General features: G+C 36.0%; 1 protein-coding gene across 2 annotated transcripts in view; it reads left to right on the top strand.

The window, feature by feature from the left end:
• Window positions 1-16,943, top strand: part of LOC141496806 (uncharacterized) — a 196,020-nt gene that overhangs the window by 12,220 nt on the left and 166,857 nt on the right. The gene's annotated exons all lie outside the window — the stretch shown is intronic.

The raw sequence follows: 16,943 nt of genomic DNA, 5'->3' as shown, positions 1-16,943 counted from the left end.
ACATTTAGTAGACCCATAATGACTGTGTATCAAACTATGAACTTTATTTCCTATCATTTGCTTTTTTTAAAAAAATAGGTATATGAGATTCAAATATTACTTTCAAAAGTACCCTTTGTGTCTGTGCTTCCTTCTGAGTTTCCTTCAGTTCTGTAATGTTTATGTGTTTATTTTCATTTTCCTTTTATTTTAAAGAATCAGTTATAATCTCCCTCTCTCGCCTCTTTCTCCCCAGCCCCCCAAAGAGGAAGAGAAATAAAAAAATAAACTGGTAACAGATAAACTTAGTAGGTAGGCTTTGCTCTGAGCTGTGCTTTTGGGTGAGGTAGTTGTCCTGACTTGATCTCCCCCAGTGTCCTCTGGGTTCCTGTGCTGTCCTCCATCTCCCTGGCTCCCTCTCCCTTGGATCTTTGAGGGTCAGAGTACTCGATTTTTAGGTTCTCTGTGGCATCTCAGGACAGTGTTTAGGGAACTCAGGGTCTCTGGGTACCTGTTCTGTCCTAATCTGAGCAATGTCATGTCCTTGTTGGTCCCTGTTTTTCCTCTGGACTTCTAAGTTTGTCACACTGGGGTTTTCTCAGGTGAGCTTCTCTTGTTGTGTTCAGACAGAGAGCCTGAAGACTGCACATGTTCCTGATTAATGCTGTTTATTTTCACTGTCACTGAATTCCCTGGCACTACTTTTGTTACTGGTCCTTTTTCTAAGCTTGTGGACTTTTGGATGATTTTATGTACAATTTTGGGATGGAAGAAACCAATTACTACCGTTTCTCCTTGGTTCTCCATCTACTGAATGCTAGTGAAGGTAGGTGGGAATTGCTTGTTCTGGCAGCCATTTTGGCTGGTCATTCAGGATAGAGTCTTTTTAAAAGACATTGTAGGTTTCTGGTCAGCAAAGTGATCCAATGGATAGAATACCGGACCTGGAGTCAGGAAGACCTGAGTTCAAATCCAGCTTCCAGTGGTTGCTAGCTGTGCAAGTCACTTCACCCTGTTGCCTCAGTTTCCTCATCTGTAAAATGAGGTGGAGAAGGAACTAGCAAACTATTCCAGTATCTTTGCCAAGAAAAACCCCAGATGATGTTATGAAGAGTTGGATACGACTGAAAACACTGAACAGCAACAAAAATATTTGTGGAATATTTATGTGGAACACCAAGGACTTTTGATATGAATTGTTGGGAGAAATATTGTAAAGTTTTCTGACGACAGAACAGAAGTGGTTGGAACAGAGGGTATATATCTGGAAACTAGAGAATCAACTTGTTTAGTTAAAAAACATTTACTTTTATAGATCTGTCATCTCAGTGTGGATAGTCCCTTCAACAATGCAGGGGACATCCTATTCTTACCTTTCCATTGTTGTTTATGACCTCCAATAAATCCTACAAAGGTCCTACTTACTGTACTGGGGGACTTGTTTTAGATATCATGACATTGTATGAATGCCAGTAGAACCTGTGTCCTCCATGATGTTGGCAAATATCCTTGATGAACATATCCTTTTCCTATTTTATGCCTTGCTTAATATTAATAATTGCAAAATTTTTCAAAGATAACTCGGGTTACATTTTTATGAAATCTTGATTGATGTTAATATTTGCATGGAATACACCCCACTGGAGAAGCCTTTGGGGTAATATTTTGCTTGACTGAATCAAAAGCTTTTTCATAGTTAACAAACAAAAGACATGGTGGGTTTATTTATATACTGTTCAAATAGCAATTTGGTTCTAAAAATGGAGTCCTATGGAATATTGTCTGTAAAAGGTTGCTGCTTCTTCCATTCTCCAACATTCATTAAAGAATCACATGATGCATTCATAGATTATTTTCAAAAAGCTTTTTTAGAGATGGGAAAATTTGTCACATGATGGTAATTTCTCCTCCCCCCCCCTTTTTGGGGGGTGATAATGACAAAGTCTGTCCTTTTCTCCCAAGCTTTAGTCACTCTGTCAGATATCTTGAGAATTAGTTCTTTGATACCCTTAAAATTGTGTTGCCTTTGATACAGATCTCCTGTGTACATACTTTGGCTAACCTAGTGCAACTGTTTTTTCCCATTTTTTGTTTTCTTTATTGCCACTTCCACTTCCTCATGTAGCAGTTGAGGGAGAAAGAAATATTTACATTTTCCCATTTTTCATCTGTAAAGTTTTCTTCCAATTTCTTCCTTAAATGACTGGATTTTTGTAAATTTGTTTGTCCCTCCACCATCTTTCTGTTTTATGAGATAACGTGGCTTACCATCCACCAGCATCCTCCCTCTGAGATTTTTCAAATGAATGTCTATTCTTACCAGATATTTCCTTGGTTTTACATCTCTCTGGTAAGCTAAAGAAGTTTGTTGACTGAAGCAGTTTCAAATTTCTTCTTGTCTACGCATTTCTATGCATTTTGGTTATATTTTTCCATTGGTTAAATTTTCTTAGGAAGTGATGATAATCAGTGCCAATCTCTATTCTTTTATCCATTTTTCTATATCACCACTCTGTTTAAATAGGTCAGGATGAAATCGACTTAATTGCTTACCATATCTTCTCATTTTATTATTTCTTCTGATTTCATATTAAATTTTAGTCTTCACTCTAATGACTTAAAGTGGTTCTGTGGTAAGTGTGCATGAGAGTGGGTTTCCCTTTCATAAAGCAAAAATCTGAATATTTGTTGTCTTATACCAGGTGATTGAAGAGAGAGGATGCCACACACTGCTAATATTGCCTTTTCTGTTTTTCTACTTCACTTTTAAGTTCCCTAAGTTTTCCCACATCTAACATCATTACCCTTCCATCTTCCATTCCTTCAACTACAATGAATTTTGGAATAAAAACTGGAAAGATGAAGCAACAAGTATAGTTATGTCAAAGTGCTGCAAACCAGCAGCATATTTCATTGAACTACATAGCAGCTTAATAGGGACAGCATGTCTTCAAAGAGAATTTTTGGTTTTGTGGAAATCTGTTGTTTTTTTCTCGCACAAATATTTTCAAGTTCAGGTGCTATCACAGTGTAACAAAGATGCTTTAGCTACTGGGGAGACAGTTATTCATGAAACTCTCAAAGACAAATACATGTACTTGTAACTCAAATCTAGATCCTGAAATTGTTTAAATAAGGAAATTCAATTAAATTCATCAAGTATTCATTATATGCTTACCATATGTCAGTCACTGATGATACAGATAAAAATTAAATATTAAACGTGGAGATTATATGTGTGTATGTAAATATACATAAACTATCTTTATCTTTCTGTCTAGTAGGGGGGGAGGGAACTATCAACTCGGGACTTCAGGATGAGTCTCTTATTGAGTGTGGCACTTGTAGGCATTACACTCAGAGGTGAAGGTGAGGAGGAAGAACCTTCCAGGCCTAGGGAGACAATGAAAAATACTCAATACTGATCAAAGATGTCATATAGAATAGCATTTTAAGTAAGATACCTCTTCCACTCGTTCTAACAAACATTTCCTTTCTATCCAGCATGAACCCTGTGGGAAACTGGCTGTTCAGTCATTTCAGCCCTGTTTGAGTCTCTGTGATCTCATTTGAGGTTTTTTTTTTAGTTTTTTTTTTTTTTGCAAGGCAGTGGGGTTAAGTGGCTTGCCCAAGGCCTCACAGCTAGGTCATTATTAAGTGTCTGAGGCCGGATTTGAACTTGGGTACTCCTGACTCCAGGGCCGGTGCTCTATCCACTGCTCCACCTAGCCGCCCCTAAGTTCATTTAATCTTATTTTTTTTAGGTTTTTGTAAAGCAAATGGGGTTAAGTGGCTTGCCTAAGGTCACATAGCTCGGTTATTATTAAGTGTCTGAGACCGGATTTGAACCCAGGTACTCCTGACTCCAAGGCCGTTGCTTTATCCACTACGCCACCTAGCCACCCCGAGGTTTTCTTGATAAAGATACTGGAGTGGTTTTCCATTTCCTTTTCCAGTTTATTTTACAGATGGGGAAGCTGAGGCAAAGAGGGTGAAGTGCTCAGGGCACATAGCTAATGTCCAAGAATGGATTTGAACTCCATAAGATGAGCCTTCCTGATACCAAGCCCAGTGCTCTACTGTTCTATTTAGCTCCCCTGTTTTGGGAAGCTAGTGATGGGCATAGACAAATGAAATGAAATTGCATTTCTAGTATTTTCTGAAAATCAAACGTGTTATACAATCTTCTATTAGACGATGTAATTAGGGCTTAAATAGCTAAATATATGCCAGAATTTTTAAGGCATCTCCATTTATTCTGCATTTATACTATTAAACTTTCCCCTATAGCTTTTAGCAGAGAGCCCCTTTTTACATATTAGTTGCTCAAAAAATATTTAACAGGACTGAAAATTTATGGAAATTATTTTTAATTTCACATACCTTGTATTCTCGTTAAGATTTAAACTTTGTGATTGTTCAGTTGTTTCAGTTATCTCTGACCCTTTTTGACCCCATTTGTAAATTTCTTGACTGAATACTGAATACTGAAGTGGTTTACCATTTCTTTCTCTGGCTCAGTTTACAGATAAGGAAATGGAGGCAAGAAGGGTGAAGTAATTTGCCCAGCATCACACAGCTAGGAAATGTCAGAGGTCTGATTTGAACTGACCCTCCTGCTTATAGGCTAGGTGCTCAATCCACCATGCCACCTAGTCCCAGCTTAAACCTAGAGACTGTTTTATTTAACCTGCAAGTTTTACAGAAGAGGAAACTGAGGACTAGAGATCAAATAAGCCTTTTTTTGGAGCCTTTGACCATTTATCTTGCTCAGGTACAGAATGTACTAGAAGATTTCTGATGCTATTTCTAACTGTGACTCCATGAATTTTATCTCCTCTGCTCTCTGAATTCAGTGTTTTTTTTTTGTTCTATCTGTTCTAGAAATTGCCAAAAATCTCAAATCTAGTCTGGGAAACAGATTTTTTCTTTAAGAAATCTTTCAAAAAACATCTCAAGTTTTGCTGTATGGCAATAGGTGTTTCATAAATCCTTTATGAAATAACTTCTTGTCTTGTAATAGGAGTTGATTAAAAAGTTTAATAAGATGACATTGCTACTTTCAATAAACTTACAATATCATGGTAGGGGAGAAGACACAAATAATTTTACTATATAGTATTTAATGTTTAGTATGTTACATATTTGTGAAAGAAAATACAAGGGAGAAGATACCAATTGATCAGTGAAAAGGAATATGGTTACTTTTCCTGGAAGTTTTAATTTTAACTCTAAAACATGAGTAAGGATTTGACAAGCAAAAGGGAAGAGTATGTAATGAAAGGGCAGAGGTAGGATAGCAGAAGTTGTGTTGGGGAAAAGACAGCTGCTCTTTCACTAGAAAATAGAAAGAATGACCCAGGACAGTATGAAACGAGGCTGGAAAGTTGTGAGATGGGCAGTCATAAAAAGCAATTGATCATGGTTCAGTAACAGCATGATTGGAGGATTCCTTTTAAGCACCCAGGGTTCTCTATTTTTCCTTGTGGTTGATCATATGTTTTTTTTTTTTTTTTTAAATCCAGTGACTTGGATAAAGGCATTGAGAGAAGGCTTATGCAATTTTCAGATGAAGCAAAGCTGGGAGATTTAACAAATTAGTTGACAGAACCAGGCTGAGCAGGGGTTTGTCACCTTTCCTGTGTCTTGTATCCTTTTGGTAACATAACTTAGATGGGGCACAGTGAATAGAGTATGGGTCTTGAAATCAGGAGGATGAGAGTTTGAATCCAGCCTCTGATACTTACTAGCTGTATGATCTTGGGCAAGTCACTCCAGCTTGATTGCCTCGAATCCAGGCTGTTTCCAGTTGTCCTGATCCATATATAGCCACTGGACCCAGTTGCCTCTGGAGGAAAAAGTGAGGCTGGTGACTTAGCACAGCACCCCCTCACTCACATTCAATTTATGTGCTTGTAATGGTATCACCTCCCTGATGTCATAGTATTCTAAAATGAAGGACAAACTTCTACAGTGAAGCCTAGACCCACCCTTGTCAAAATATTTTTCCTATATAAAATATATAGGATTACAAAGGAAACCAATTATTTTAAAACATAATTATTAAAATATTTTTTAAAGAAATTCTCAAACCCCAGGTTAAGAATCCCTAATCTAGGGTATTAGACTGAATCCAATTACCATATTTTCCCATGCACAAGATGCTTCCATGTATAAGATGCACCTTAATTTTTGGGCCCAAAATTTGAAAAAAAAATGAACTCAAATTTTATTCATCATGAAATTCAAGGACCTTCTGCTCATAGCTTTCGAGCAACTTTTGGGCAAGTTTGGTTGTTGTGGACGCATGCTTAGTCCATCTGTTTCATGAACCTGAAGCACCAATGGTGTACTTCTTGGAAATCAGTCACTTCTTTTCATTAACAATTCTTCCTGCCCCCTGTTGAATCACCTTTGTGGACACATGAATTCCCATGGCCCTTTACTCTTTATTCCATCTCTTCACTTCCCTCTCTAGATCAGGCCATTTGACTACCTTGCCTCTCATGGCTGCCTTCTGCCATGGCGTGTTTTCAGTCGGGTTTCTTCTTCCTGTAGCCAGGCTTGGATTGTTTTCTCAGTTGGAAGAGGACCAGGTGGACATTCAGCATCATGATTTCCATTCACTTTGGCAAACTGGATCACTTTGAACTTGAATTCAGCACTGGATGAAAATATTATCTGAGTCATTTCTGGCAGAACATGGCAAAATGTCAACTAATATACTGGTAACAAATGCAAAATGTGGAGCATAAAGACAATAAGCCCAAAAAATGTGGAGAATGCAAGTAAAAAAATCTATAACCACTGTATGAGATGCTCCTAGTTTTTTGACCCCAAATTTTTCAAAAATGGGTGCATCTTATACATGGGGAAAAACAGTAGATAAGTATTTATAGAGATAAGTATTCAGTCTTATACTATGGTTCAGAAAATCAACTCCATGAATGTAAGATGGGGAAAGGATGAACAGATGGCAGTTCTAAAAAGAATATGGAGGTTTTAATGGGCAAGCTCTCTGTGAGTCAGTAGCATAATGTGACAATCAAAGAAGCTAATGTGACCTTGCACTGCATTCAAAGGGGCAAGGTTTCTAGGATTCCAGAGGTGAGAATCCCACTGTAGTATGCCCTTGTCAGAATGCATTTAAAGGATTGCATTCAGGCTTCAGCAACACAGTTTAGGCAGAACATTGATAAGCTGGAGAATGTTTAGTGGAGGGCAGCTGACATGGTGATGGGCCTTGAGTTCATGACATATGAGAAGTAGGTGAAGGAACTGGTCATGTCTATCTAGGGGAAAAAATAAAAGAAGCCCTTGGGGGGGTGTGGGGGGATGGTCATAATAGTTCAACTCAAGTACTTTTTTATAACATCTTACAAAAATTTTATTTAAGGCAATGGGGTTAAGTGACTTGCCCAAGGTCACACAGGCAATTATTATGTATCTCAGGCTAGATTTGAACTCAGGTCTTCCTGAATCCAGGATGGTGCTCTATTCACTGTACCACTTAGGTGCCCCACAACTAAAATACTTAAAGGGTTATCTAGTGGAGGAGGAATGAGACTGCATTTGACCCCAGATGGTAGAAACAAGTTGTGAGCACAAGTTACTTTTGACTTGACCTCAGAATAAAACTCAATAACACACATCATCTTAAAGCAGAATGGCTTTCCTTGAGTTATAATAGATTCCTCTCTATGGAGGTCTTCCAGCAGAGGCTAAACAATTGCTTGTTGTCAGATGTGTTAGAGGGAGGAGATTCCTTCATGTATATGTTGGAATAGGTTCTTATTGGGAAGTCCATTCCAGTTTTCCAGTTGTGTGATCTGTTAAAGATCAAATGCTCTCAGGTTGTGTAGGACCTCAAATGGCAAGTAAAGGAGTTAGAGCCTCCTTTGAGACTTGATAAGGAACCAGTGAAGAATTTTGAGGTCAAATGTGATAAAACTAGATTTATACATAAGGATAAATGGCAGAGGTATAAAGGATAGAAGGGGGAGAGAGCAGGAGTTGAAAACCCTCGGAGGGTTTGTATATAGATGGTATTATGGCAGTGGCACCAAGGAAATATGGAGACTACATATGAGAGTTTGAAATAAAGGAAATCATCCAGAGTTACCTCAAGGTAATAAAAATGAGGTACACAGTGACCTTTGCAAGCCCAGAAACAAATAGTGAAGTTAGGTAGTGAAGGAAAATGCTTTGTAAACGTCGATATACTTGTGTGTTTTGTGCTATCATTTATTCTTCATTAGAAATGTTAGACCCTGTCAGCACAAATCTATACTTTTTGGTATTTTTAATTTTTTATACAGAAAAGAACCTTTTAATTTGTGTGAATTATAATAATTCATGTCTGTTTTAGCTTCCTTATTGTCTGTTTTCTCCTAAAGTTAAAGTATTTTTTTCTTGCAAAGAATTTCAGTTGTAAGCTCTAAAGATAAAAGTTGTTATTATGTATTAAGAAATTCAGTGGAAGGAAGGAGTGAACAAAGGAACATACTATATAGTAATCACTCAGTTTATTTCCCAGAATTTTCATAGATAATTGACTTTGTCCTTGAAACTTTAGTTTGGTGAGTCTACAATCAGGAATTTATCACCATAAGCAAGAAGAAGGGAGGACTTCATCTGATTAAGCATCATTTTACTACTTGGCTAGATAGAATAGACAATATTTTCTCTACTAATTAGGCTCACTATTCACCTAAGTTTTATGATCCAGAAAAGCAGAGAAACTCAACCGACTTGGAAAATAGAATTACCAACAAGCAATTATTGCAACCACACACAACAACAATTCTGAAAATGATTGTAATAGGACAGCTCACACCATGAAGAAGTGATTAAACTTCACAAAACAATTGTAAGGAAAGAGAAAATGGATTATAAAAAGGGCTTAGGCGAATTCCTAAATTAGCAAAGTGTAAGCTACATATGAGACCTTTCCTGATTCCCAAGCTCTACAAGTTTTTATTGTCCTTTCAAATTATATTTAATCTGCATAGTTTTACATTCATTTCTTTCTCTGTGTTGTCTCTCTAGAGAAATGTAAGCTCTTTGAGGTCAGGACCTATATCATTGTTGTTTTTTGTAACTGCCACAAATTAGATATTTGGTCAATGTTTGTTGAATTGAATTAATTATTCTATTAAGCTTGTGCTCAGGAAGCATTCATCATTAGAGTATTCAGTTACTGAGCCCTAATTCACTGCCTGCAGAAATAAGATAGGCTGGCATTTATTTGATCTACTCAACTTCTATACTCTAAAAATGGGTATATGTGGACTTCCAGGGAATTGGTGTTCACTTTCTTCCACATGCTTGTAACTTCCCTGGTAAACTGACTAGACTGTACTATAAATATCATAAACTAAATATTAATAGTCTTCATGTAGACTTTGAAGGTTTATATTTCATTTCTTCCCCATAAAATAAATAGAAGTTAATTGTTATGTGGAAGCCAGTGTTCAGAATGGTATAGTTAGTCCACACAATTACTGTTTTATATGATCTTTTTTTAGTCCTAGCAAAGGTTGATGGGTTAGAGATTAATTTCTTCAGAGACCAGGGCACTCCTGGCTCTGCTCCTCTTTCTTTTTTTAGTGTTAGTGTGATGGACTTTGAGGGGGGTATAGGAATAAGCATTTATTAATCATTTACTGCATACCAGGCCATGCACTAAGTGCTTTTCAGTATTATCTCATTTGAATGAAAGCATTGTGAGGTAGTGGTATTATTGTCTTCACTTTACTGTTGGGCTAATTGAGACAGAGGTTAAGTGACATGCTTGCTATTACACAGTTAGTATGTTAGACTGGTTTTGAACTCGGGTCTTACTGACTCTGGATTCAGGAAGGGCCTTTTAATTTCTGGAGCACCAATTCCTGATTTGCTTCCTAAACACATCCAGAATGAATAGGCTCATTTTCCTCAAAATTGTAGCAAAATGTTTCCCACCTTCTTCAGGTACATACTTTTAGGATAGTTCCACAAGGGAAGAACATAGCAGGCCTGGTCCAACCTTTGTCAATAAGATTGATCTATTCCTAACCATTCTCTCTTTTGGATAGTTGGCAGGGCCTACATTTTGTTGCCTTCTCCTACTCTCTCTGTTCATAACCTCTTCTAGGCTTCTGATCAACCAGATCACTTATAAGTTAATGAAATTTGATTTCTGTTGCTTAGGCAACTTTTGGGACTTTAAAAACATGCAGTTACATACAGCCTGTTGATTACTTGGAGGAGTCTAATGTGGTCCTTGTGCTCCAAAGCCTTCCTTATTGTATTTCACTGTGTTAGAGTCTTCAACATTAGCACAAATTTTGAGGCATCCTCTCTTAATCATGGGGAAGATTATTTGAACTTCATATTGATAGTCTTGGCTTTTTCTGCTACCAAATTGACATTTGGGAGTTACGCATCTTCATTGTACATATAATATCAAAAATAGGGCCCCTGAGGCTTTCTTGCTTTTATTTTTATCAGTCTTCTGAGACTCTTGTATTATCATATCTGTCGCATATTCTGGCTACAGGATTTGTGTTTTGTGTTTGTGACCTTTCTCAGATTCTGGTTCCCCTCATAAGTGATTATCAGTTGTAAATAATTTTTCTAGTTCAGTCTTAGACACAGCAGCAATGGTACTAGGAGCACTCAATGCCAAGGGATTGTAAAGTGATTGAATATCTAGTTAGAAATAGATTACAAAGGACCTTTGTGCTAGCACAGGGCACAGTATCACGCAATATTTGGCAACTGCATTGCTTATAACCCAGATCCAGGTCACAGTTCCAGGATGGAGAGAATTTGTACTCCATAAGGGAGTACATCCTGGGTAAGGATGAGAGCAACATACATCTCCCTGCATCTCACCACCTTGGAAACACTGAAAACTTATAGAGCCCCTAAACTAGCTGTGAAACAAGCAATACATAAAAGACTGAGCTCAGATAGTTAACTATATTTCCCCCCTTCCCCCCAAGTTGAGTAGAACCCAACTGAAACTAATTCAGTAAGAAACAAGTTTGAAAAAATGAGTAAACAGCAACAAAAAAGAACCTGACCATCAAACTCTTCTATGGTGACACAGATTCAGAAGAAAATAACTTGAAAATGTCTATGAGCAATCAGAAAATGCAGATTGAACAAAAATCCAACAGGATTCCTAGTAGAGCTAAAAGAAGAGTTAAAAAAGAGCACAAATATGATTTGAAAAGTTAAATAAAAACTGTAACGGAAAAACTGGGTAAAGAAATGAGAACAGTACTAGATAATCATGAAAAGAGCATTAGCAATTAGAAAAAGAGGAACTTCTTGAAAATAAAAATTAGTCAAATGGTACAATTAAGGTACCAGAAGTCACTGAAGAAATTAACTCCTTAGAAATGAGAATTGACCAAGTGGTAAAGAACTACAAAACCTTACTGAAGAAAAAAAATTCTTTAAAAATTAAATTTTCTAGGAAAATAAAAAAACAAAAGACAAAAGAATGAAAAATAGAAGAAAATGTGAAATATCACATAAGAAAAACAATGGACCTTAAAATAGATCAAAAAGAGATTTATTAGACAATAAAAATTATTATGCTACCTGTAAGCCACAATTTACAAAAAGAAATTGTCCAGAAATCTTAGAAATAAAGGGCAAAACAGAAATTGGAAGAATCTACTGATCACCTCCTAAAAGAGATCCCTAAATGAAAACTCCCAGGAATATTATAGCCAAATTATAGTAGAACCATAGTCAGGATCACAGCAAACTTAACAGCTACCATTTAAAATTTATTTATTTTTAATTTTTACTTAAGGCAATGTGGTTAAGTGACTTGCCCAAGGTGACACAGCTAGGCAATTTTTAAGTGTCTGAGGCCAGATATGAACTCAGGTACTCCTGACTGCAGGGCCAGTGTTCTATCCACTGCACCATCTAGCTGCCCCAACAGCTACCATTTAAAGGAACAGAAACTTAGACTTTGATAATTCCAGAAGGCAGAGGAGCTTGGATAACACCCAAGAATACCTTACATAGCCAGAGAGTATAATCCTAAAGGGGGGAAAATGAATATTTAATGAAATTGCGAACTTCCAAATTTTCTTATTTTAAAGACTGGAACTGAATAGAAAACTTAACATTCAAACACAAGATTTGAGAGTACCTAAAAAGGTAAGAATGAGTAATAAATTATAAGTTTAAACTGTTTATATTACCAAATGGGAAGATGATATATATAATCCTTAATAAATTTATTATCATTTAGGAAGTTAAAATTAATCTGCTTAGAAAGGACATAGATGTGAGTCTGTTGCATTGATGCGGTCTAAAAGAAGGAAAGGCTAAGAAAGAGGGGTGTACTGGGAAGAGAGGGAACAGGGAAGAAGAATGGGGAAAATTATTTCACATAAAAGAGGCACATAAGAAAGATGTTTTATAATGAATGGGGAAATACTGGGAGGACAGAGATTGGGTAAAGCTTGGGCCTCACTCTCATTTGAACTGGGTCCAGAATGGAAGAACAGATATACCAAAACACTCAGTTGGGTATAGAAATTCATCTTTACCCAACTGATGATATACTCTATCACTGCCAAGAAAATCTTAAAGAAGTTCAAAGAGAGTTGAACATGATTGAACAAACTTTTTTTTTTTTTTAACAATTTCAGTACTCTATCAGTTTTCTTTCTTCCCATTGCCTTCTCCTTAGACTAGATGAAGAAATTAAGCTGTTGTTTTAGTAATTCTTTATTAGAACTCTCCAAGAAGGGGCTAAGCAAAGATGGTAGGGGCAATAAAAGGGATGGTTGTTTAAGTTAAGCTTTGGTCAGGAACAAATAGAATTTTGAGGTGACTATAGTTAAAAAAAGATAGAGGGATAGATAAATAGGGAAGAAAATAGAGGGAAATATACACTTAGCAATCAAAACTGTAAATATGAATGGGATGAAATCACCCATAAAAGAGAAATGGATTCTGAATGAATTAGGATCCAAGACACTCCTGAAACTGAAATACATTACTAAATAACATTAAGCTGGATCAGAATCTATTATATTTTGACTGAAATTTAAAAAAAAAAACAGGGATAAAATTGTATATACCCTGTCACCAAGCAATCAAGCTCTGTATGTCAAAGAGATCAAGGATAAAGGAAAAGGACCCATATGTACCAATATATTTATAGCAGCTTTTTGTTTTGGCAAAGACTTCAAAATTGAGGAAATGTCCATCACTTGAGCAATGACTAAACAAATTATGTTATATGATTGTGAAGCAATACTTTTGTGCTATAATATGAGGGGAATGGCTTCAGAAAAACCTGGAAAGACTTATAGAAACTGATGCAAACTGAAATGAGCAAAATTATCTGTGAAAGATTTAGCTATTCTAATCAACTCAGTGAGCCACAATTCCAAAGGACTTGTGACAAATGCTATTTATCCCCAGAGAAACAGAACTGATAAATTCTGAATACAGGTTGAAATTTTTTTTCAGAACCTTTCTGTTGTGAAAATAATGTTTTTGCATAACTTCATATGTAAAATACAAGTCATTTTTTCTACTGATTAATGCTCTCAGTCACTATTGACCATAAAAATGCAAATAAAACAACTCTGAAGTACCACTTCACACCCATCAGATTGTCTAATATGACAGAAAAGCAAAATGACAAATGTTGAAGGGGATGTGGGAAAACTGGAACCCTAATGCACTGTTAATAGAGTTGTTGATTGATTCAACCATTTTGGAAAGCAATTGGAAACTATGCCCAAAGGATTATAAAATTACATACCTTTTGACCCAGCAATGGCATTAGTATGTCTGTACCCCAAAGAGATTTTTTTTAAAAAGGAAAAGAACTTATAGGACTACAGATATTTATAACATATTTTTGTGTAGTTACAAAGTATGGGACTTGAGAGTGGACCCATCAATTGAGAAAAGACTGAACAAATTGTGGGATATAATTTTTATAGAATACTATCATACTATAAAAGAGGATGAACAGTGTTTTCAGAAAAACCTAGAAAAGTTAACATGAATTGATGTAAAGTGAGCAGTCCTCAGAACATTGTACAAAGTAACAGCAATATAGTAAGATAATTAACTGAACAATTTAGCTATTCTCACAATACAAAGATCTAAGACAGTTCTGAATGGCTCATGATAAAAGATATTGTTAACTTCCAGAGAAAGAACTGATAAGAGTGTGAATGCAGATCAAAGCATCCTTTTTCTTTCTTTTTTATTTTGGTATGTGTTTTCTTTCATGGCATTACTGATATGGAAATATGTTTTAGATAACTAAACATGTATGATCCTCTACTAAATTACTTACTTTTTAATGTGGGGGGAGGGAAGGGAGAGAGGGAGAGAATTTGGAACTCAAAATATTGAAAAATTGCTAAAAATGTTTTACATGTAGTTGGAAAAATATTTTTTAAAAAATAACTTTACATATACAATAGATATTTTATTTCTTAACTTCTCAATGGGTGAAGGAGATGGTAGAAGGAGTCAAAGTTAGAGTTTGAAACTGATAATAATTTTTTTAAATAATAGAAATGGTTATTAGATCTGCTGAAGACAGGTTTTTACCAGCTCTTGTTATGTGGACTCCACTTCTGACCCGAGGTGTATAATTCATGTACTTTTAGCCATAGTTAAGAAATCCAAATTCTATCTTCAAATGCCATCTTTCTTAACTAACTGCTTAATTCCTAAATCTGCTTCTCTCTTTGCCTTTATTTAGTCAGTAGAATTAAAGGGAGTATCTGTATCCCTAAAGTCTTGAGTGTTCATAATCTTACCACTACTATTAGCATATTTCTGATTATTTATTATTTGTTCTCATGTGAATCACCAAAATTGAATAGTAGTCATCATCATCTATTTTTTAAAAATCTCAGAGGTTTATCCATCAGAACTGGCCCTGGAAATATTATTTATTATTTGCTTGACAGGTTGTTTCCTTCATAGCTCTCAGGAAGGAGTTTTTGACCACTACTGCTTTTTTTTTTTCTCTTCCTGTAGTCATTACTGGGAACCTGCAATTCCACAGCATCATTCCTTAGAGGACAAATAGCTACTTTCTCCTCAGATAATCAAGCTTTTTTCCTCTAGGAGAAGAACATCATTGCTTTCACTTAGCTTCAAGTGTTTTGGGGTCCTTCTGATTCTTCTCAGTAAGATTTTTCCACCTTCCAACTTCCTGACACAGGTCATAAATTTCTTTTGCTTTTTGAGATCCTTTTTCTTCTTATATTAATACCCGCTTTCATTTAAAATAAAAGAAATACATCATTTTCACTGATTACCTGGAGACTATAGATACATTCCTCAAGCTCCCTTGCCTTCTGTGTAGTAGTGAGAAGAGTCTGTATTTAAAATTAGAGAATAGTTATTTGCCATGGCAATAACACAAATATTGCGCATTTTATAGAGATCACTACCAAACTCTCCCTGTTTCTGCTCATTGCTGAAAAAGAGCTTTTCAGGCTTTGCTTTTGTTGCTAGGAGCTTCCCCATAGAACACAATAATTCAAATGTAATAATTTCAATTTTCAAGGATTGTTTTTTTAAATGACCAGATAGTGGCTTTGTGAGTTACCTCATATGCCTACCACCATCCACCGAATGCTAGATCTCTGCCATTTTATTATTCATTTGCCTCATGCAGTTTATACTCCTGACCAACCTCAATGAGTTTCTGTACTCTTTCATTCTGACTTTTATTTCTTTTTCATGATCTGACTCTACTGTCTGGCCAAGTATCCTTCTTTGTGCTTTGAATATCTGACCCCAAATATTCAGTGAGAACTTGGGGTTCACTGAATGGTCTCTTGCCTTTCTCTTGTTAATAGGAGTTATTTATAAGGTTTCCTTGATATGTTGGTACAGAACATTGTGACCTGTAAGAATATCTAAATATTCTTGATTCTAACAGAAAATAATTCAGAAATACCTATGCCAGCTCTGCAAGTGAACCACCCTAAGGGGTTAGTAATTTTTATTCTATTCTTACTCATGGTAAAATATACTGGGAATGACCAGGTTCTCACAAAGCTATCTTAAAAAGTGTCATACTTCAGCCCAATTAAGGCAATATTTTGGTTAGAAATTATTGTAAATGATAGCTGCTCATAGAAACTCAATTACTAATTTTGTGTTACTAGCAGTCATAGTAGTGCTCTGGGCAAAGTGATGAAAGGGCCACTGTCATTCCTGGCTCTAACAGACCAGAATTTCCATTCTATTAAGTGACTTTTTTCCTCCAAATAGGTAAAATATCTTGAATCTGAATCTGTATGTAGGTACTTCACTATTCTTGCTCCTGATCTATAGCTTAAGTGAGAAATTAGTATTTGTCAATGGAAAGTATGAATATTGCATGAACGTCCTCTAAGTTCTGTTTTTACTTCAGCTACAGACCTTACTAACTTGTGTGCCTAGCATGCATCACTGTCAGTTTTACATTAGTGTTGCTACCATGAACATTTATGCTAATTTAGAATGTGTGCCAAAGTTATTACAGTTAGCTTCTGTGTAGAATATTTCAGTATATCATCACTGTCTATGAATCTTAAAGACCAAGGCCCCCCTTAGTGTTTTGTTTATTTTAAGGAACAGGGAGCTATTTTATTTATATAATAGTTAAGATAAAAATGTGCTTTACATGGAGCACCTATAGTGCTCTGGATCTCCTCAATCAAAATGCACTCGACTAGAGGCTGTGGTCCTCATGTCCCATTGTTTCAATTTATTAGAATCTTCTGGTGTGTGTTAGATATTTAGAAAGATTTTCTGCTCTTATAAGCTAAGAAACCCTTAAAATGCCAAGATGCTAGAGGTAGTAAAAGACCAGGTGCCATAGATACTTTCTCATCTCAAAGGACCTGGCTCACTTATTTCATTAGTGTCCTCACGTAAGCTGTTTAGTTCTGGCCCTCAGTTTCCTTATTGTT

This window comes from Macrotis lagotis, chromosome X (assembly GCF_037893015.1).
Source record: "Macrotis lagotis isolate mMagLag1 chromosome X, bilby.v1.9.chrom.fasta, whole genome shotgun sequence".
Lineage (NCBI taxonomy): Eukaryota > Metazoa > Chordata > Mammalia > Peramelemorphia > Peramelidae > Macrotis > Macrotis lagotis.
Note: the sequence above shows the minus strand (reverse complement) of the source record. Positions and strands in the feature narration are given on the sequence as shown.